At 41.7% G+C, this 23,426-nt stretch overlaps 1 protein-coding gene across 2 annotated transcripts in view; it reads left to right on the top strand.

The window, feature by feature from the left end:
* LOC131813468 (ral guanine nucleotide dissociation stimulator-like) overlaps positions 1–23,426 on the top strand; it is a 166,874-nt gene that overhangs the window by 82,425 nt on the left and 61,023 nt on the right. Inside the window, exon 1 of one of the 2 annotated variants that reach the window (XM_059143741.1) lies at positions 1,863–1,881. The exons of the other annotated variant lie outside the window; for it this stretch is intronic. The gene's annotated coding sequence lies outside the window, so the exon portion shown is untranslated. Of the gene's footprint in view, positions 1–1,862; positions 1,882–23,426 lie in introns of those variants that run through there. 2 annotated transcript variants of the gene reach the window in all.

Here is a 23,426-nt window from a genome sequence, read left to right as displayed (position 1 = left end):
AGTCCTCTGCTCCATGGTGCCCTCCGCCAGGTGGAATACACTCGCATTTGTGCAGGGCTGTCTCCTTCTTTTCCTCCCACAGGAATTCTCCGTGTCATCTCAGCACAGCCTTGTCATACCCCTCACCGGGTGGAGTTCGGGCCTTAGTTGTGTCCCTTGCTCTTTTGCTGTGGAGCAATCGCTTTTCCCGTTCACATTTTGGTTTCTTGTTTGTCCATCTTCTGCTCTAGACCCTGAGCTCTCACGAGGAGAACCCGCTGGGTTGATAAGCCCTGGCACCATCTGAGTGCACAGTGCCCAGTGGCTGAATGAGCGGGAGACACGATCCGTCCCAGCACAGACCAGCTCCGTTGTTTGAGCCTCACTGATTTTAGTCCTGTGTAAGCCTTTTGTTTTATTTTTAAGTTAACTGTGCCTGTTGTGGGCCTCGAACTCATAACCCTGAGATCAAGGATCCTAGTGCCTGAGGAAGCCAGGTGCCTCTTTGGTCCTCTTTAAAGGTTTTAGGCTGATCACTATTCAAGTGAACTTGGTCATTTCAACATGCTGTATGGAGCTATATTACATTAAGCTGAATGACCATGTAACTCCCCAGGTTTTGGTAGCCTGTCACCACAGAGGTCACCCCCATGACAGTGCTGAGTGGATCTTCAGATTGGAGACTGAAATCCTTTCTGTGTTCTTCAGGAGCCCAGAGTCTCTCCACCATCGGCCTTCTCCCTCCTTGGGATGACATGCACCTCTGATGCCATCAGCACAAGAGGAAAGATGACAAGGAAATACACACAGGAGGGTGTTTCCGGCCAGGTCTTGAAGGCCTCAAGGTTCACTTTGATGCTCAATCTTTTATGTATTATTTTAGGATTTTATTTCTTTATTAGAGGGAAAAGAGCACAAGCAGGGGGAGGGGTAGAGGGAGGAGAACCAGAGAGATGCTGATCTGAGGAGGACAGGGGGTGGCTGATATAGACCTGTGCAGGGAACAGTGGAGGCCGTCCTGAGCTAGCCTCTGTCATCTGGTGTGCCGGGAGTAAGGAGTAGCCTCAGATCCCTGTGCCCATGACCTGCTATCAGGGGAGACCCTCTAGGGATTGCTTCCTGGACTCAGAGAACATTGAATGGTGGGGAAATTTTCCTTGATTTAGGAGGGACATGAAAAGTCAATCATTGGGTTCATACTTTCTCTTCTTGGACCGACAGCCCCAACCTCAGAAGAAGATCCTGAACCACCTCAAGAGCTACCTCTAGCTCCCACTGTGGTGCCTGCCGCAGCTTTAGAGCCTGAGGGGCCTGTATGGGAACCAGTTGTGAGTGTGATAACGCTATGGATACAGCCGAGGGGAGGCACCTACCTGAAGGGGCCTACTGCAAAGTTTCTATGGACAACCAGGTGCATGATTGAAAGACTTAGGGGTCTTCCCCTGTGGGGGACATTCCTGGCTTAAAAGTGTTCAAGCGGTGAAGCGGGGCGATATCCCAGGTGTGATAGCATGATCTCAGGATCCCGGGGGTCCCCAGAAGACCAGCTGGGGCCCGAATGCTTCTGAGTTCCCAGACATCAGTTAGGGAGGAAGGCTGAAAACCAGGAAGCTAGGTCCCGGCTTTCTGCTCTGGGAAGCAAGCTGGGCCCAGATACCACCTTATTCCATCCACAAAGTCTCACACATCTCGCCATTCTGGTTGCAATGAAGAAATGGACTGTACACCAGAATTTCATACCTGTGGATTATGCCCAGGATTTAAGGTGCTAGAGAAACATTTTTTGACATAAGGATGGAGAAATGGTTCCTCCACAACAGCTACTGGAAGGACAACTGAAGGATTATTTCAGCACAGGAAGTCAGACGTGCAGGAGTAAATGGGAAACAAGGAGCCCGGTGGGTAAGTAGTTAGCCAACATGTCGGGAAATCTGAATTACCATTAGCTGTAAAACACACGAAAAGCCATTTCTAGAGATGTTAGTGACAAGTTGGAATGACATGATAATGCACATTGTTAGAACAACTGAAGGTACTTAGCATTAAAGGATTCTGAGATTCTCATTGTGTGCTCTAAGAGGGGTAATAGACTCAGTTCAGATGTAATTTACACGTGCTTAAGAGTTTGGGTTTTTTAAAGATTTCATTTATTTATTTATTTATTTGTCAGCAAGAGTGTGAGAGTGCACAAGCAGGGGGAGCAGCAGGCAGAGGATGAAGTGGGCTCTGGGCTGAGCAAGCAGCTTGATGCAGATCTCAATCCCAGGTCCCCAGTATCTTGGCCCGAGCCGAAGGCAGATGCCTAAGAGATTGAGCTACGTAGGCGTCCCTACATCGGCTTAAGAGTTTTAAAGGTGGGGCACCTGGGTGTCTCAGTTGGTTAAGGAACTGCCTTTGGCTCAAGTCATGATCCTGGAGTCCCAGGTCCCACATCAGGCTCCCTGCTCGGCAGGGAGTCTGCTGCTCCCTCTGACCTCTCCCCTCTCATAGTCTCTCTCTTGCTCTCTCATTCTGTGTCTCTCTAATAAATAAATAAAATCTTTTTTTAAAACAAGAGTTTTACAGGTAACCCTAAAATCATAGAAATCAAGTATATGTTTTTTCAAACTAAAAGATGAAATAAGAGAATAAAGAAAGTATGTCAACTCCTTGACAGGGATCAAATGAGAAGAAAAAAACATTAAAAATGCATGTTCGGGACACCTGGGTGTCTCAGAGGGTTGAGCCTCTGTCTTCGGCTCAGGACTTGGTCTCAGGGTCCTGGGATCGAGCCCCACATCGGGCTCTCTGCTGGGCGGGAAGCCAGCTTCCTTCTCCCTTTCTGCCTGCCTCTCTGCCGACTTGTGTTCTCTCTCTGTCAAATAAATAAATAAAATCATTTAAAAAAAATGCATGATCAGGGACGCCTGGGTGGCTCAGTTGGTTAAGCAGCTGCTTTCGGCTCAGGTCATGATCCCAGCATCCTGGGATTGAGTCCCATATCGCGCTCCTTGCTCAGCAGGAAGCCTGCTTCTCCCTCGGCATCTGCGTGCCTCTGCTCACTCTCTCTGACAAAAAAAAAAAAAAAAAAAGCATGATCAATAGAAAAGTAAAAATCATACGGTAGAAATAAGTCTACCTATATAAGCCATCACAACAAATGTGGGCCGTTAAACCATAAGTCAAATCATCTATGAATGGACAGAATTCTTAAATTGAATTAGGAAATTAACAAAATCTGTTTCTCTGCTGTTTTTAAAAAAAGATCAAATGCAAGAGGACAGAAACCAGTGAACAAACTAAAACCAAAGCAGATGCACTGGGTTTTGCCTGGAGGTGGAAATACCCCAAGCTGATGGCCTTGGGAGACACGAGGGTGGGGGTTGGGGGGCCAGCTAAGGGAGGACTAAATGGAAGAAGTGATGTGAGATTTGAGGCGGAAATGGTAAGAATGAGCCACCTGGGTGCCGTACTTCAGGCAGAACATCCTAAGGTCCTGTAGGATCTTAGGATGTTTGAGGAACAGAAAGGTTGGTGTCCTTTGACAGATGGTACAGTTAATAGATCATGTAGGATCTTGAAGGATATTTGCATTTTATTTTTAGTGCAGTGAGGAAACATCGGAGCATTTGTAGCAGATGAGTTCCACGATGTGTCTTTAAAAAGATCCTTCCAGCTACTGCGGGGAGAATGCAGTAGAGAGGGTTATAGAGAAGCAAGAGGGGAAGCGGGAAAGCCATTTGGTGGCCAGTACAGTTGTTCAAGTGAGAGGAGAGTGTGCCTTGATCCAGAGGGGTTGTAGGGGACACCAGGAGGCAGTGATGGGCTGGAAATATGTTTTGGCGGTTGAGCCAAAGTTACTTCTTGATTGACTGGGCACAGAGTACAGGATGGGGAGGAATCAAGGCTGACGCTCTTCTTGGGGGCTTGAGCAACTGGGTCCATGTCAGTGCCATTCACCGAGATGGGGAAGGGTGAGGAGCAACAGCTTGGGGGGGTGGGTAGGGGTTGCAAATCAACAATTCTGACTGGGTATGAGATGACTCTCAGCTGTAAAAGTGGAGTTATCAAGTAGGTAGTCCACTCTTTTGGTGTGGAGATTGGTAGAGATTTCTGAACTGGAGATAAAAGTTTCAGAGTTGTCAGGATAAAGCTTGGACTGTGTTGACTCCCCTAAGTAGTGTGTGTGGGTAGAGAAAAGGTCCAGGGTGGAGACTCAAGGTAAGTGTTCCTCGAATTAGCAAATAAAAATAAAGGAGTGCCAACTGAATTTGAACTTCAGATAAACAAATAGTTTTATGAGACTGATGCACTGCCTACTGTGCTAAGGAGGCACCTACAATAAATATTTTTAAAGGATATGTTACATGAAATACTGGGGATATACTTGTGCCAAAAGAATCACTTATTATTTTTCTGAAATTCAGATTTAATGGGACATCGCATTTAATTTGACAATCCTACCTAGGGTACTACTTCCTTGTTTAGATGAGATGTAGAGAAGGATCAGGAGCAAAGAGAATGTTCCATTTAGTGTGCCTATGTAACCTATATTGCCAGAATGCAATGTCATAAAAAAAAATTTATAATGCTCACAAATTCTATGGGTCAGGGATTAGGACAGGGGATAGTGGACATGGCTTTCCTCTACTCCTTACTCTAATCCTGGGATTCTTGCCAGCGTGGTGTCTGGGTTCCAATGGTGAGAAAGAAAATGCATGTGCATGTAAGCAAAAGAGAGAGATTCAGATAGAGAGAGAGAGGGAGACAGACAGAGAAAGAGAGACTTTATCACTCAAATGTCCTGATTCCAGGAAACTTTGATTCATTCTACAAGAAGCTCCCCCATGTCTTGCCCTATGTTCTGGACTGTACAGTAGGGATAGGAGGAAAGCCCTTGTTCATTTTTCAAGCATTTATGCACCAGACCCTGTGCAGGGCACTGGGAACACAAAGGGGCTTAGCCCTGGCCCCTTCTGTCCAAGCACTTACAGTATGGGTGGGTATGTGCTGGTGAAGACAGACATATTGGGAGAATCAGGGCTCGGCATTCCCATCAAACCCTATCCTGGCGTTTTGGGGAGAAGATGTGATAATGTAAACTATTCTTAAATAATCTAGCAGGTGACTTAGGATCAGACAGGCTGAAACAGATAGCAGGAACAGGTGGAACCTGGGAGAGGGAGTGATTGTTCTGGGTTGGATTAGTTTGGAACGATTTTCTACAAGAGAAGCAGTTTGAGCTAGACCTTCCAGAGGAGGAGAATTTGATCACTTCCCTTTGCTCAAGAGCATCCTAGACATCCTCACATTAAATAAGTCTTATCTTCCACACCCAGAGCCCTAGTGCCCACCTTTAGTTCACCCTGGGTGTCAGTTAACATTTTTTCCTCCGGAGTCCTGTGTTTCCTCTACACTAGTAGTTAGATCTAGAAGCTTGGCTGGGCTTGATTTTCTCTTTCCCTTCCCTTCTGTTCCCTTCCCTTTTCTTTCCTTCCCCCCTTCCTTCTTTCCTCCCTTTTTCTTCCTTCCTTCCTTCCCTCATGTCTCGCTCTTTCTCTCTTTCCTCTCTCGCGCTTTCTCTCCTCCCTCCCTCCCTCCCTCCCTCCCTCCCTCTCTGCTTCTCTTCTGTCCTTGCTCTCTCTCTCTCTTTCAGGAATACTTACTTCACAGGTGGTGCCCTTGTTTCCACCAGGAACATGTGCGACAAAGGCTTACCACCTACGTTTTCTTCTCTAATTAAGAATGTGCCAGCATCTCATTTGGATTATTTACTTACTTATTTATATTTATTTTATTTTAATATTTATTCAACTTGTCTTGGTGTTGGTTTGTTTTGGTTTGTCTGCTTTTTGGTTTTGTTTTGTTTTGTTTCATGTTTTGAATGCCTGCTCTGCTCCAGACAGATTGCCAAAGCAAATGCTTATTAATCTCAGCAGTCTTCGTGGTGAAATTACTTACTCCTGTAGGTATATGTGAAGTAAGAATAAGATTAAGCCACCTAGACACCAGTGTTGGTAGAGTATCTCATCCAAAAGAAAACCAAATCCTGCTTTAAAACCAAACAAAACATGAAAACTAATATAGCTCCTTACTGAAGATCTCTTGAGAAGGTAGAATTGGGTGAATTATACTAAACAACATCCATCAAGACTCCCTTAATAAAGCTTCTTTGTATACTGTTTCTCCCGCCTTGTTCGTCACTTTCCCTATTTCCTGCTCATCCGCAGTTTGCCCGCAGTTTGCCCGCACGTCCCAGGCTGTCCTCCCCCACTCTTGTCTCGTATCATGTCTCCTTGTTTTTCTTTTGCCAATTTTCACGGAGAGGTAATAACAGTAACTAACACTTACTAAGGGATTATCAGGAGACGGAAAGTGTAGCAAATGCATCACCTGTGTTATGAGGAAAATACTGTTCCTTTCCTCCGTTTAAAGATGAAGAAAGTGGAATACAATGAAGTTAAGTATCTTGCCCAATATCACAGAGAGTTAAAGCCTAGATCCACGATGTAAAGCCAGACAGTCTGACTCGAGAGTCTGTATTCTTTTTTTAAGAATTATTTTTATTAACATATAATGTATTATTTGCCTCAGGGGTACAGGTCGGTGAATCATCAGGCTTACACACTTCACAGCACTCACCATAGCACATACCCTCTCCAATGTCCATAACCCAACCACCCTCTCTCTACCTCCCCACCCCTCAGCAACCCTTAGTATGTTTTGTGAGATTAAGAGTCTCTTATGGTTTGTTTCCCTCCCGTCCCCATCACTTTTTTTCATTTTTTTCTTCCCTAATCCCACGACCCCTGCCCTGCCTCTCAAATTCCTCATATCAGAGAGATCAGATGATAATTGTCTTTCTCTGATTATAGAGTCTGTATTTTTAACAGTTATTCTATACTGATTTCTTTTCCAAAATCTATATATAAGTTCCACTTATGATAATATAATAGGTTGGAAATGACCCTGCCTTAAAAGAAAAAAAAAAAAAAAAGGAATTAAAATAACAAAGTAGAAATCAAGTTCTGTAAAGCACCAGGTAACTGACAAGTTAGTGAGAAGGTAAAAGAGCAGACTATAAGAAAGTGTATACCCAGAGAGGTAAGCAGAATCGTAAAATTGTTGCAAAAGGGCCATTTAAATTTTTTACAGGATATGAAATTCAGAAGTTAAAATCTAGGGCCTAATGAATGGGGAGTCTAATGAGGTACTCTTCCGACATAAAGCCAGGGACATATAAAAATACAACCAACCCAAACCATAGAATACATCAGAAAATTTGCGCTGACATTGAGAAATTGCCTGTCTTGGATATATCACAACCACAAAAAAGTTTATAAATGGATTTGCAACCTATATTCTTACTACCCAAAAAACTTCTCCCAAATGTCAAGCTGTGCATATAATTGAAAGTGTTTGCAATTAGTAGTGCCTAAGAATTTTATTACAGCAAATACAAATTCTTTTTTTTTTTTTTTTAAAGATTTTATTTATTTATTTGACAGACAGAGATCACAAGTAGGCAGAGCGGCAGGCAGAGAGAGAGAGGAGGAAGCAGGCTCCCTGCAGAGCAGAGAGCCCGACGTGGGGCTCGATCCCAGGACCCTGGGATCATGACCTGAGCTGAAGGCAGAGGCTCCAACCCACTGAGCCACCCAGGCGCCCCTACAAATTCTTTTTGATTGGACTGTCTCTCTACGATAGGTTTCAAATAAATCTCACTATTAGTTTTCAAAGGAAAATAATTCATCACAACAACAACAATAAAACTAGTACACAAGGAAACAATTCTCAAGAGATCATTGGCAGTTACAACCTGATGGCAATAAAAGACTTTATAATTATCAGGCTTTTTTTTATAAAGCAACTGTTTTATTTCAAGAAATTAAAGCCCCTTAAAACATCTGCAGTGTATGGGAAAATGATTTTTGAATGATATAGAAAATATGAAGAACAACCAAATATAAGTTCTACAACTGAAATTCAAAAATTGGAGTGGAAAGCTCATTGGGTGAGTTTAACAGATGAGACCAATTAGAAAAAGAATTAGAAAACTGGAAGTTACTAAAAGAAGATTATCCACAAAGAAAAGAAATACAGAGAGACAAAAAGATTATATGAAAAGAGGTTAAGAAAAATGAAGGATAGGATTAAAAGATCTAAAGCAAACTTGATCATGGTTTCACAAGAATAAGAGAGAAGGAGAGCAACTGGGGCAAAGATAATATTTGAAGAGACAGCGCCTCATTTTTTTTTCCCAGAATGCTTGATAGACACCAATCCATGGAATAAAGCAACCAATGAATTCCAAGTATATTAAAAAGAAATCCAACTCTAGACACAGGCTAGTGAACTACAGGTTCACTATGGTGAATTCATTATGGCAACACCAAGCACAAAAATGGGGATTTTGAAACCATCCAGAATAGAAGTACAAATTACCTCCAGCAGATCAATAAGTAAATTTCCAGTAGACTTCTTATCAGCGATAGAAGCCATGGAACATTGCAATGGTATCTTCCATATACAGAAAGAAACAACTGACAATCTCAAGTACTTTTCCCAGGGGCACCTGGCTGGCTCAGTCAGTGCGGCATAGGACACCTGATCTCAGGGTTGTAAGTTTGAGCCCCATGCTGAGTGTAGAGATTACTTGGGAAAAAAATCTTTCAAAAAAATGAATATAAATAATAAATAAATAAAATACTTCTCCCAGGAAAAAATATCTTCCAGAAAATAAGAGTAGGGAGGAAAATTCATTTTTCCAACAAACAAACAAACAAAAAGATTGAGTTTGCCATGATCCATATTAAAGCAAATTCTAAATTTATACTTCAGAATAAGTAAAATGATCAGAGTTGGAAGATATAAGCTACAAAAGAAATGAAGATTTTTTTAATGTCAAGAAATGAATAAATGTAAGTAAACACTGCATAAAACAATAATACTCAAGTTTTATAAAATTGAAAAGCAATTTAAATATATGAGTGAGGACTGAAATAAAGTATCTTAGGATCCTTGCATCATCTTGGTAGAAATTAGGAATGATAGTTAACTTTCGTCTTAAAAAGTTGTGTGTAGGGACGCCTAGGTGGCTCATTCAGTTAGAGCATCTGATTTTTTATTTTAGCTCAGGTTATGATCCTGGGTTGTGAGATCAATCCTGCTTAAGATTCTTTCTCTTTCCCATTTCCTCTGCCCATTCCCATATATGCCCACCCTGCTGTCTCCTTCTCTCTCTCTTTCTCAAAAAAGAAAAGAAAAGAAAAAGGCTGTGTATTTTTTAATTGCTAGGAAAACTGATTTTAGAAATAGCATACAAATTCCAATTTAATAGAAGATGAAAATGGAATTGTATTTGCCACAGCATAAAAATAATGTCAGATGTCAATGAACAAATTTAAAAAAAATATGTGTAAGATATTTATAGAGAATGTTATAGAACTTCATAAATGGATGGATGAAAAGATATATTGGAGTAGATCTATCTCAATTTCTCTCTCTCCCCCTGCCAACACACACACACACACACACACACACACACACACACACACACACACGAAGACCTAACTAAATGGAATGGTTGCAGTATGTTCACGGAATAGAAAACTCAATTTTAAAATATATCAATTCTTTCCAAACTAATCTATCTATAAATTCAATGTATTCCCAATCACTATCCTAACAGGTTGGTGTGTGTATATATTTTGGGGGTGCAGGGATTTGTCAGTATGTATGTGTAATGAGCTGATTCTACAACCTATATGGTGATGTAAAGAGCTAAGAATAATCCTGAGGAAGAACAAGAAGGCAAGACTTTCCCAATATAGTACTTAAGGTGGCATGTTGCAAGGTTAGGCAAACAGAATGAGAGTCCAGAAATAAAACCACATATATGTAGCTATCTGGTTTATGAACAAATGTGATTTTACAGATCAGTATGGGGAAACTCTCTTTTCAATACATGAGGCTGAGAAAATTTGCTATCTATATGGGTCAAAAGATGAAATTTGATTCTGACCCCACAGTACGCATTCCTATGTTGATTGAAGACCCAAGTGTGAAAGGCAGCATTATAAACTTTTGGAGGGTAAGGGAGAAGAGTCTCATGACTTTATTATAGAGGAAATTATTTAAAACAGACTATACAAACATTGTAGACAATAAATTGTACATTTCTATTCCTTAAAAAAAAAAAAAGACAACAATAAAGCAGTACAAGGACAAACCATAGAGTGTAAGGCAGGTTTTTAAAAACTATTTTATTTATTTGAGAAAGAGAGAGAGCATAGGGGGAAGGAGCAGAGGGAGAGGGACAAGCAGGCTCTGTGCCGAGCACAGAGCCCCACATGGGGCTCGATCCCAGGACCCCGAGATCACGACCTGAGCTGAAATCAAGAGTTTGAGGCTTAATCAACTGTGCCACCCAGGCACCCAGCATTTAAGGCAGTTTTAATACATATAATATGCAAAGGATTCATATTAAGAAAATATAAAGAACTTCTATAAATAAATTAGAAAAAGGCAGAGGCTCCACAGAAAAACGGGGAAAACATTTAAACAGGACTTCACAAAATAAGACAGACAAAAGTTCTGTAAGCGTATGTGAAAGTATTTAACTTGATTTTTAATCAGGACAATTCAAAAACGTTGACACTAACATGTTTTGGCAAGGATGGATAACAGCATGGACTCTCAGACCATGGTTGCTGTTGGGGTGTAATTTGTTACAAAACCTTTCAAGAACAATTTATCTTCCTCTTATCCAGTGGAACACATACATAGCCTAGGAACCATCAACTCACTCCTAAGTGTGGATGCTAGAGTATTTTAAACATATGCAATAAGATACATGTCTAATGTTTATAGCAACCCCATTCTAATAGCCCCAAACTGTAAACAATAGCAACAGTAAAATAGGTATATGGTGATATAGTCATAAAATGGAATGCTATGCAGCAGTGGAAAGGAACAATCTTCAGTTACATACAGCAAGGATTAAACTTAAACATAAGTTTGAACAGGGATGCCTGGGTGGCTCAGTTGGTTAAGCAGCTGCCTTCAGCTCAGTTCCTGATCCCAGCGTCCTGGGCTCGAGTCCCACATCAGGCTCCTTGCTCCGCAGGGAGCCTGCTTCTCCCTCTGACTCTGCCTGACACTCTGTATGCCTGTGCTCGCTTTCGCTTGCTCTCTCTCTGACAAATAAATAAAATAAATCTTTCAAAACAAAACAAAAAAACATAAGCTTGAACAAAAGATGCAAGGCACAGGGGCACCGGAGCGGCTCAGTCAGTTAAGCATCTGATTCTTGATCTCAGCTCAGGTCTTGATCTCAGGTTTGTGAGTTCAAACCGCACTCTGGGCCCTACACTGGGTGTGGAGCCTACTTAAAAAATAATTTCAGAAAAATATACAAGGCACAAAATGATGCATATGGTATGATTCCATTTATATTACAGTTCAAAAATAGGCAAAAATGCAACTATGTTTATGGGTGAGCATGTAGGTATTGAAACTGTAAAGAAAAGTGGAGAATATATCCTTACAATAGCTAGGATAATGGTTACCACTGGAGTGTGATTGAGGACGTCAATCACTACAAGTCACTTGTAAGTCTCCTGCAGCGCTCAGTTTCTTGATGTGAGCGGTGGTTACAATGTGACGTTTAGAGATGAGGGTATCTAGTTATACAGTACTTGTACACTTTGTACTTTCTTCCTCAAGTATGATATTTTCACAATTGGGAAAATCTATGGAGTAGGAAATTTGAACTTTTTCCCAAAATAATATACGATGCTTTTAAAAGTTCAAGAGTAGGGGCGCTTGGGTGGCTCGGTGGGTTAGGCCGCTGCCTTCGGCTCAGATCATGATCTCAGGGTCCTGGGATCGAGTCCCGCATCGGGCTCTCTGCTCAGCAGGGAGCCTGCATCCTCCTCTCTCTCTCTCTGCCCGCCTCTCTGCCTACTTGTGATCTCTGTCAAATAAATATATAAAATCTTTAAAAAAAAAAAAAAGTTCAAGAGTAGCATAAAACTTATAGCAAAATGTGGTTATCACATGCTTCATCACTATTCCTACTTCTCCAAAGCACTCATTTTAATTTTTGCCTTTTTCCTCTTTTTTTTTTTCACTTCTATATGTCTAAGTAACTTGTTATGGGACTCTTTCCTTTTTTTGTGTGTGTGTGTGTTTTTTTTTGTTTGTTTGTTTGTTTGTTTGTTTTAGATAATGTTCATTTACTTCCTTCAGTGAAGGTCAGAATTTCAGTATCTTTCAACATAGGTACCTGCTCCCAGACTTACACCTATAAAGGTATTCCTATAAAGGTATGCAGACACTTTACAGTGGAGAACTTTGCTTAGTTAGCATGAATTCAGAGCAAGGGAAAATATGGTGTGGATAGGCTGTTCTCATTCAGCCAAAGTCTTGATGCATCTGTAAATCCTATTGGGAGGAATCAAGTGCAGGAGAAGGTAGTAGTGTTTCTGGGCCAGGGAAACCTCTGGAGGCAGCCCTGAAGGTTCATTATTATAGGGGTGTATCAAGTAAGCCTAATTTAGGCTTTATTGCTGAAAAAGTCTCCTTCTGAGGGTCCTGTTGTTTCCCCCTACAAAATGTGTGAGAGTTGTCTGATAATGTGATTCATGTGAGATAATATTAATATTTTAAAAGCAAATGTTGTTGCTTTTATAATTATGCTTACTATTTGCCACCTAATGAGATATCATAAGAGCAATTATATTTCTTAATTTGGTTGTTTCTTAAATAAACATAAGTCATTGAAAGAATAAGAATATTTCATTTGACTCCATTTCTTCACTTTTAGTTTTAGGTATATTATTGCAGAAGATGAAATCTATGGTCAGAATTCTTTCTGGAATCAAAGCTATCTAAATTCAAATCTCATTTCTGCTGTTCACTATCTGTGTGAACAGATATCAAATTATTTAATTACCAAATAATTACTAGTTATAATTTAATAATTACAAAATTATTTAATTTCTCTAACTCTCGGTTTACTTATTGGTAAGTAGTAGTACTTACCATCATCTTCTCCACTAAGTTATTTGTGTTAGTTAAATGATGTAATGAAGAGAAATGCTCAAGCGTAGTGGCTGGCCTCAACGAATGCTCAATAAATAATAGGTGTGAGCACGTGTGTTTTAAGAATGCATCCCAGAATGCCTGGAGATGTCTGCGTACTTGCTGTACCTCATCCTCCTCTTCAACCCTGAGTTTAGGAATTTATATGGATCAGGCTGTGTTCCTTGAGGAGAATGGGTGACGGAATAAACATTTGTTCTTATCAGAGTGACTGTACATTGTATGCAAGTGATCACACTCTGTATTCTATACCTGCGGGTGAGGACGTGCACCTGGCCCAGCAAAGTGCATGCAGCCAAGTTATCCGATATGCCTCAGTCTTATACTTGGAGGGAGAAATATTATATATTTCCAGAGGTTAGTATAACTTTCATTGTCTCCGGATTTGAGAGTTCGGAGGCTGGCTTGCTCCTCATTCTGTCATAAAGAAGATAACTCATCATTTTTCACTGTATCCTGAAGGTGTGACTTTCTCTCTGAATCCTTTAGATGAGCAAATATTGATGATTTGCCCAAGTGGTATCCATATCTGATCTTTCTGTCCGTTCACACTGGTTATTAACATTGGTGGATACAGTGGTCAGTCATGCTGTAATCTGCATAATCCCTTCATTGAACACTGGATTCTTATGGGGTGAAACAGGCAGTAGCTTTTTCTTCACAGTTACCCTTCAAGGCTGTTTTGTTGGTTCTCCTTTTACCTCTCAATAACTTTGCACGATTACTCTGGGTTTTAGAAAAACTTATTTTTCGGAGTCAAGAGTTTAGTTTAACATAAATATAAATTTGCCCCTCTATCCTATTCAAAAACTCTTCTTCCCTGTACTTCCCTGGTTTGATAACAGTGGGGTTGGAGGTAGGGACAGGGTTGGGGGTAACTGTTCTGCTACGTTTGTTTCACTTTCTCCGCGTTTGTTTACTGGCCTTTTCTCCTTGAGAGCTGGGTCTCAGATTCTTGTGTGGCAGATGCCTGAATGCCCCTCTGTTTCCCTTGGGCACTCAACCAGTTAGTTACTCCTTCCCCCATCCCCTGGGACCTCCAGATCTTCTCAGTTCCAAAATAAGTGCAACTCTTCCCTGTTCATTTCTTATGAACTGTCTAGCTGTCACTTTCTGATATACTTGAGGCCTGGCAATTCCTTTTTGTGGGAGGCCACAATAAGGCTCGAGACGAGGACCAAACCAGGCCCTGACTTGTGGCTCCTTTAAAGGCTGAATAGCCAAACAAAAGCCTTAGGTCGATAAAATCGAGTAGCATTGAGAAAGGGTCTATGCTATGTGTTATGCGCTCACCTACCTGACTTCCCACATGCTTGCTAAAAATGAGAACAATTCGGTTGGGGTCATAACTTTATGCTGGTTCGTGCTGCCCTAGTACAGCCCATAAATTACTTTCAGGTTTGCTGTATCAATACAGAACAATTGTACTGGCATCAGCCATTTGGTGTCACAAAGTCTGCTTATAGTTCATTGTGAAACTTATAATGGGAACTCGTGGTTGTTTAACTAGACACAGATGTATTGCTTCTCCTATTATCATTATATATATGGCCTTAATGCTTTGAATAAACTTAGCACTGTTGGACATCCTCCTCAGCGCTCCTCCAGCCCCCATCTCTCTGCTTCTCGAGTTCTTTTCTTCATCCTCTTACCCTCACGTTCATGGTCGATTTGTCGGGCCATCCGTGACACCTTTTCCTCTAGATTCACTTGAAACTTCTCTGTATTCCAAGTCTGTCTCCCATGTCTCAATAACAAGACCTACCAGTAACTCTGTCTTCCCACATCTCCCTGCACATGTATACACAGTTGTGCTTAAACTACTTTTAGAGGATTTCTATTCCTTGTAACCAAAAGAGGTCTAATCAAGCAGTGGGAAAACTGGTCAAAGAGAATTGAGGGAAATTTTGTGCATGCTATGGAATAGTCTTGTGAATGTATTTCTGCTCCATGACAGTGCATACTGAGTCCATCAGGTACCCTGAATTGTTTTGTTAAAATGTGAAAACAATAATTGCAGATACATTCTCCCTCCTTGGCTCCTATGTTTTTGAGACTAGAACTCAACTGTGCTCTCTGCTAGCAGAATAAAATTAGATAACAGGATATTTTGTTTTTGCCTTTATCACTGTATAGTGATCCTATAGAGAATCTGGACCTTGGTTCATCATGGCTATTTCCTGTTTCTTCAGTAACACATACAAAATCTATCTTTTAGTGTGGGTTCCTACTTAAAATGGTATATTAAGTTTAGCTATGAATAACAGAGACCCAACTATGATAACTTAACACGGGGGTTGATTTTTTTTTTTCTTTCATTTAAAAGAAGTCTGAAGTGGGAGCTGGGTGACTTAGTTAGCTGAGCATCTGCCTTAAGTTCAGATTGTGATCCCAGGATCCTGGGATGGAGCTCCATGTCAGGCTTCCTGACCAGTGGCAGAGTCTGTTTCTCCTCTCTCTCTGTCCCTCCCCCTGCTTGAGCACTCTCTCTCTTTCTCAAATAAATTTTTTTTACAAAATCTTTTTTTTTTAAGATTTCATTTTTTTATTTGACAGACGGAGATCACAAGTAGGCAGAGAGGCAGGCAGAAAGAGAGAGGAGGAAGCCAGCTCCCTGCTGAGCAGAGAGCCCGATGTGGGGCACGATTCCAAGACCCTGGGTTCATGACCTGAGCCGAAGGCAGAGGCTTAACCCACTGAGCCACCCAGGTGCCCGGCATTGTGATTTTGAACTCCACGTTGGATGTAGAGATTACTAAAAAAAAAATTTAAAAACAAATAAATAAAATTAGCTTCATGTAAGACTCCCTGTATTGCTTTTCCTTTCTTTTCTTTTTTATTCATTTCTTGGGAGATGAATGAAAATTTTATCAGGAAACAGATCATTATTAGATCTATTCTTGGAAACTTCTGTTTCAGATTTAGGCTCCAATTTTTTAGTATGAAAAATTTCAAACCTATAGGGAAGTTTAGAGAGCAGTACAATGAACACCCATCTATCTTTGTTGTAGAGTCAGCAGTTATTAACATTTGGTCGCATTTTGACTGTTGATCTATCTTTCTATAAATTTTGTTGTTGTTGGATCTTTTGAAACTTTAATAGGATTTTTATAAAAAAGTTAGGACACTATATAAAACTTTAAAGTCAATAGATCCCCAGGAATAAATTCAAGACAGAGGTCAACTGATTACATATAGGCTTTAAATCACAATTTCTTTCTTGGTTATTTCAGAGGATCAGACCATATATATTGTGGATCCACTTAAATAGACTTAAGATTCCAGCTTCTTTTCTTTGTTAGAACTTCTCAAATGATGCTTCTCAGAGTTATCCTGATCTGAGCATACCATGGAAACAAGTTTCCTTAGCCATCTTAATGCAGGTTGAAATTATTTTTTTTTTACAATGCTATTCTCTTTTGGATTATTCAGTTTGATTCTGACATTAGCAACATCACCGTACAGCCAGTAACTCTGCAAAAGATGGTTTTCGTAGCATGATTCACATAATATAAAACAACAAAGAGAAGGAATGTGGTTTGTTACATAATTTAGAATCTGAATCATTTGCTTCCTCCTTGGAAAGTGGTAATTCCCATAGAATGGATATACGGATTCAGGTCTCCCAATGTCAAAGAGGAATATGGGAAACATCCTTTGGAATAGAATGTGTTATTCTAAATAAGGACAGTTAAGCCAAATGACTGTGCTGCATGGTTTTGCCTGGATGCATAGACTTTAGGCTTAAATAGGCATGAAATTTACATGGACATTTTACATCAAGCTTTCCATTTAATAACCACATTGCTGGCTTATAGAAACTGCTTTCTTTGGAGTTCTAGTTCTGTAGAATAAAGGAGGTAAAGTGTTTTCTTTTTGCTAATATGACAAGCAGAAGAATTTATATGAGAAAAGGTCTTTGAGGTCCAGGCTTACACTCGGTGTATCTGGAGCCATGTTATAGACTGTAATACTGCTGTTCATTAAGTAGTCTGCTTTCCATCCCTGCGGCCCTCCTCTCCGTGGCAGCTCAGGGGTTACTTCTGCACAAGTTAAACTACTCTGCCAGATGGAAGACAAAAATGCCATACTAAAACTTTTATGAAGTTAAAGGAATACTTTATCAATTTGAATGGCTCCCCCAAAACTCAAACTTTTATCTAACTGAAATTTCTCACTTTATTTTATAAACTTGTATTTTATTTATTTAGCTTTTTAAAAGTAGATTTCACAGCCAACATGGGCTTGAATTCACAACCCTGAGAATCAAGAGTTGCATGCTTTACCAACTAATCCATCCAGGTGCCCTTGATAAACTTATTTTTAAAACTGTTTAAGATTTACCGAATGATTGAGAACTTAATTCCGATATGGCCCACATCAGTTTCCCTTATTATGAATATATATTAGTCCCTACTAATTTTCACATGCACTTTCCTTCCAGCTAACCTTACATGTTTTATTAATCAACATATAAACTGTATGTGCCAAGCATTTTTTTACAATATTTTATTTATTTATTTAATTGACAGAGAGATCCTGAGAGAGAGCACCAGCAGGGGGAGCAGCAGGCAGAACAGAGTGAGAAGTAGGCTCCCCGCTGAGCAAGGAGGCTGGTTCTGGGCTCCATCCCAGAACCCTGGGATCGTGACCTGAGTGGAAGGCAGACACTTAACTGACTGAGCCACCCAGGTACTCCTAGGCCAAGCCTTTTGAACTTACTATTTTTATTTTGATAGTCTTTAAAAGTTGTGGAAAGAATGCACAATGGAATTAAAAGATGTTGGGAGCCACATTCTATCTTCCTCCAAAAATCATCCGGATCTTTTATTCCAGTCAAAATACCCTACATTTTTTCCTCATAGTCCTCTTATTAACCATCTTACAAGTTATCACTGATAATAGCATTTTCTAGATCACTGAAGCTCTAAAACCCTCGATATTTCATTTTTTCCTCATCCTGTTCTGTCACTATGAAATATTTCTTTAAATTACAGTTCAACTACATCACTTCTTATGGTGATGTCCATAATATCTAAAATGCTAGTTAGGTTTTTTAATTAAACACACACAGAGGTAATGTGTAAGTGCTCAGGCTGCCATAACAAAATACTACAGTCTGGGTGGGAACCGAAATTTCTCACAGTTTTGGAGGCTGAGAAGTTCAAGATCAAGGTGCCCATCAGCTCTCCTCTTGCCTAAGAAGGCTGCCTTTTAGCTGTATCCTCAAGAAATGGAGAAATAGAGGTCTCTAATGTTTCTTCTTATGAGGGAATCAATCCCATCATGAGGGCCCCACCCTCGTGACCTCATCTAAACCTAAGACCTTCCACAGGCCCTATTTTCAAACACCATCCCATTGGAGGTGAAGGCTTTAACACATGAATTTTAGAGGGACAGGATTCAGTCCACAGGAGGCAGCAATGCCCAACCTCAACACTAGAGAAAGTGCTGCATTAAGAGGAATTGTGAGGCCCGAGCTTAGATTTGTTTTATGGAGGGCGAATGCTAGCCTAAAGGGCCACTGCTGTTTCATCAAGGCAGTGCAGGGGTGAAAATTGTGTTTTAGGAGAGCAAATCTGGTGGTTGCTTATGGGATGAATTTTACTGGAAGAAATCACAAGTAGGAAAACCATTTGCGGGAGTAATGTAACAATCTCTGAATAAAGACCCACATTATGATGACAGCACCTTAAATGCACCAGACATGAAGCTTCTCCTGATGCTTCTACAAGAGGGGATCTCTTCCTTAAATCTACATTTTTCTTGTGTTTAGGGGTTGCTCTTGGAACTCTTAAATTCCGCACTATATTGTGTTTGTTTCTGTACTTAGCCCTTCCACCTGGCAGTTCCTCTGGTAGGTAGCAAAGAGGCGTCAGAGCAATGCAAAACCCAAAGCCAGAAGGCAGCCATCGCCACGATGGGCCTGGAGACCCAGACTCCTACCCAGCAGGATATGCTGCACAAACTTCGTGGACTTGACCACATCGCTTGACTCCAGGGGGTTTGCTCAGCGCCACCAACGGGATCCGCCACCCCCCACCAAAGGACGCTCTCTGAGCTTCCTGGCTGGCAACTCGCAATGACTGCGCTTATCGTGCTCCAAAAGCTGTGGAGCGCATGAATGAATTGCTCTCAGTTCATTTCCGAACTGTCAGGGAAAGACAAGCTACCCCTCTTTCTTCGGGAAGGGACGGCAGCCGACCATGGACTGAGCGCGCCTCCGTTCCTCTAACGGGGCTTGGACTGCTCAATTGGGCCCTCCCCACCTTGGGATTCCACGCATCCTTTTACCAGTAAGGAAAGACATAAGCAATAATATTCAACAGGCATGAAGTACAGATTGCATTCAACAGGTATGCAAATACAGAACTAAGGGAACGGTTTTGCTGTTTAACGCCAAGCGCCTACCCTTTAAGACGACCGGAGTCCCACCCCCACCAAGCCCGCCCCCCAGGCGACGCCACCCCGCAGCCCCCCGCCCCCCGCCCCCACCCCCCACCCCGCGCAGCCGCACCTCCCCCACCCCCCCGCAGCCTGCCCCTTCCTAGAATGCCCTCCGCGGCGAGCTCCTCCCATCCTACGGTGCTCTGCTCCGCGGGCTCGCTCCCGGTGGATTACGTGCGCGCTGCGGGAGCCGGAACGTGCTCTCGGGTGGTTGCCCCGCCCACCTCAGACTTGTCTGTTCAGCTTCTAGGGCTTGAAGTTCCCGCCAGGTTGGGCTGGGCAAGAGCGATGCTGCCTGGCCCGCCTTAACTTTGAGGAGAGAGGAACGTCCAGAACCCCTGCAGCTTCCTTTCGGCGCTGAGCCCCGGCGGCCATGTCCACGGGGTTCTCCTTCGGGACCGGCACGCTGGGCTCCACCACCGTAGCCCCCGGCGGGACCGGCGCAGGCGGCGGTTTCTCCTTCGGGACGGGGCATCTAGGTAACTGCGCTTCTGCGCCTTCCCGGCCTGGTCCTCTCCGTGAGATCCCGTGGGTGGGCCCGGCCCTCTCCCTCCGCGCTGGGTTCCTTTCTAGTGGGTCTGCGAAAAAGAAAGACAGACTTGCGCAGCGCCAGCCTCATAGTCCTTCCGTTCGGGGGCCTGGTCGGGAGGGTGGTCATAGGGTTGTGAGTCCCCAGAATCCACAATGGTTCACCCAGTGTCCCTGTCGAGTGGGGTCTGGCTGGGTGAAAGGGCCTGGGATTTCACGCTGAGCCCTAGCAGTGCGGCTGTCTGAGGCACAGAAGGAATGAACGACATTGTGGGTCATTCTGGGGTTTCAGAAAAAGACAATAGAAAAATTTTAAGGGGGACAATTAGAGTTGTATCGCTGATAATTCAGAATTCATTGCAGGATATACGGCTTTGGACATTCCACTGCTTTAATGATTTCGTGGTATTCTAAGCGAGCTCACCTCTTTGTACCTCATGGTCCTTTGTTACTGTAGTTTTTTGTTTTAAATACGTGTTGCAGCATTTCTTGGTGGTCATTTTGAACAGTGTGCGTAGTAGTATTCGTGAGTGTTATGGTAGAATGACTCACATTGTCTTCTAGTTACACTGAAAAATGTAGGTAGCATATTTATCGTTTTTGTGCAACCTGCTAAAGCACCGCTTCAGGCGATGACGAAATATAGCCAGCAGAGGTTTAGAAAAAGACATTAATAATAGTCAAAGGTCATTTTCATGGTGAGAGATTTAATTTTTAGAACTTCATCTTTTTAAGGTAAAAGGGGAGGAGTTCATTACATCAAGAAGTGTGCATAGAAAATGTTACAAGGTATCTATTGCCTGAAGCTTGAGGGATGTCATTGTAGAGTAAAAAGCCAAAAGTATCTTCCTTATATTAAAAAGGGGAGGTACAGGGGCGCCTGGGTGGCTCAGTGGGTTAAGCCTCTGCCTTCTGCTCAGGTCATGATCCCAGGATCCTGGGGTTGAGCTCCGCATGGGGCTCTCTGCTTAGCAAGGGGCATACCCCCTGCTTCTCTGCCTACTTGAGAGCTCTCTCTCTCTCTGTCAAATAATAAATAAAATCTTTAAACAAAATAAAATAAAATCCATGATAAACTGAGACACAGGGCCAGCTCCCTTTTTTTTTTTTTAAGATTTTATTTATTGATTTGACAGAGAGAGATCACAAGTAGGCAGAGAGGCAGGCAGAGAGAGAGAGAGGAGGAAACAGACTCCCCGCCGAGCAGAGAGCCCTATGCGGGACTGGATCCCAAAACCCTTTTTTTGACCCCCTACTCAGTGTTGATGACTGGTTTCAAGTTCTGTTCCCCTCACAGTGATTGGCTGGTGTAATACATTGTATAAAATGTGTTTAGTTGAATTTATTAAGTTCCTAATGATGACAGTAATAACATTTATTAAGTGAAGTTAATTCACCATGCATAATCTTTCAATCTTTTGCAAAAAATCTGTTAAGTGGGCACAGTTATTAACATTTTGCATATGAGGAAACAGTGGATCAAGAAGGCTAAGTTATGTCACACAAGTCCCAGGACATTGGAGAGCTGGCACTGGAACCCAGCCATAACACCGCTACCTCCTTAAATTGCAGTGTCCCAGACATAAGCTTTTTAAAACTGACCTTGACTTCTCTTGGGATTATGTCTTGGAAGGGCAGGCAGGATAGAATAAAGATACCTATATAGGATGAATGGGAGCTCCCATTATGTTATGTGTTATAGTCTCTTTTAACTCTCCTGTACAATTTTTGGAGTGTCAGGTTGTTCATTTTAATAATTTGTTCTCCCACTATAGTTAGCAAATATGAGCCCTTGAGTTTTGATAAGAACATTTGAAAGTTGTGAACTTTGTTCACATCACTTGCTATCACCAGCTGTTCTTTTTGAGCTTTCAGAAACTCTGAAGAGAATTTCTGCTTATGAACACATAATCTGGATAGAGGGTGATTTTTAGTTTGTATTTTCCTCTTGCCAGGTTATGTTTAGTCCTTTTCCTCTTCTCTCCCCTACCCCAGTTCTTGATGCTGTTTTAGTGACAAGAAAAGTAACTGTAACCCCCATCCCTGCCTAAATCCATGAATATGGTGATAAAACAACAGAGAGGTGGCAAAGATCACTTAAAAGAACTTTTCTGAGTATGTTTTATTTTTCTTTATTTAGTAGTTGGGAAAGAACAAATGTATTTAGAAATATGAACTATACGTGAGTCATTCAAGAGGAAAATGATCCACATTCATAGGACTTCTCTGTGGCCATTTTAAAATACGCTGTCAATAAAACTTAGAAAAGGAGAATATGTGATACTGTTTATGATTTCCTTGGGATCTGAAATCTTTTGTATGTGACTTATTTTTAAAGAGAACAGGAGACTATTTGAATTGGGTTGGTTAAAAATAAATTGATAGTTCTTTTTGTATTCTATGGCAATATATTGAATATGTGAAAAGAAAGAAAGTGTTTAACCTTGAAGAGTTAATTCTTATTTTTCTTTAGGAAATACTGGTTCCAGTAGACTTTATTTTGTGTTCTTTATAAGTAAGAAACCCTTCAGTGGGTCTCAATTTTGGAACTCTTGGAAGCACTGCAACTCCTGCCACGACATCTGCTCCTTCAGGTGGTTTTGGAACCGGGCTCTTTGGAACGAAACCTACCACTGGGTTCACTCTGGGAGGAACAAATACAGGTAAGGAGGATTGTCACATTTCAGGGAGTAGCTATGGGATATTCTTTTTAAGGTTCTGGTTTATATCTCTGCCCTTTATAGGGATTGTCATTGGTGTCAGACCTAAAAAATGGTAAATATGAAGATGGAAATATATATAGGGATGTGGACTTAAGGGCCAGTGGTAGGCCTCACATCGGTTATGATCTATTCTAGTGTAAATGAAAACACCCATTTAGGGGTTCTTGGATGGCTCAGTTGGTTAAGGGTCTAACTCTTGATTTCCACTCGGGTCATGATCTCATGCTTGCAGAATGAGACCTTCTTTGGGCTTTAAGCTCCTTGGGGAGTTGGCTTGAGATTCTGTCTCTATTTCCCTATCCTCCTGTTGCATACTGCACCCCCCTCCCCCAAGCTCTTTCTCAAAAATAAATAAATCTTCAAAAAAGAAGAGAAACAATTTTAAAGAAATGCGATTTTTTTTTTTTTTAAGATTTATTTATTTGTCAGAGAGAAATTACAAGTACACTGAGAGGCAGGCAGAGAGAGAGAGAGAGAGAGAAGGAAGCAGGCTCCCTGCTGAGCAGAGAGCCCGACGTGGGACTTGATCCCAGGACCCTGAGATCATGACCTGAGCCGAAGGCAGCGGCCTAACCCACTGAGCCACCCAGGCGCCCCAAGAAATGCGATTTTTTAAAGAAAGATTTTATTTATTCATCAGAGAGAGCGAGAATAAGCAGGGGG

This window comes from Mustela lutreola, chromosome 13 (genome assembly GCF_030435805.1).
Source record: "Mustela lutreola isolate mMusLut2 chromosome 13, mMusLut2.pri, whole genome shotgun sequence".
Classification (NCBI taxonomy): domain Eukaryota; kingdom Metazoa; phylum Chordata; class Mammalia; order Carnivora; family Mustelidae; genus Mustela; species Mustela lutreola.
The sequence above is the reverse complement of the archived record's forward strand: the minus strand, read 5'-3'. Positions and strand labels throughout refer to the sequence as shown.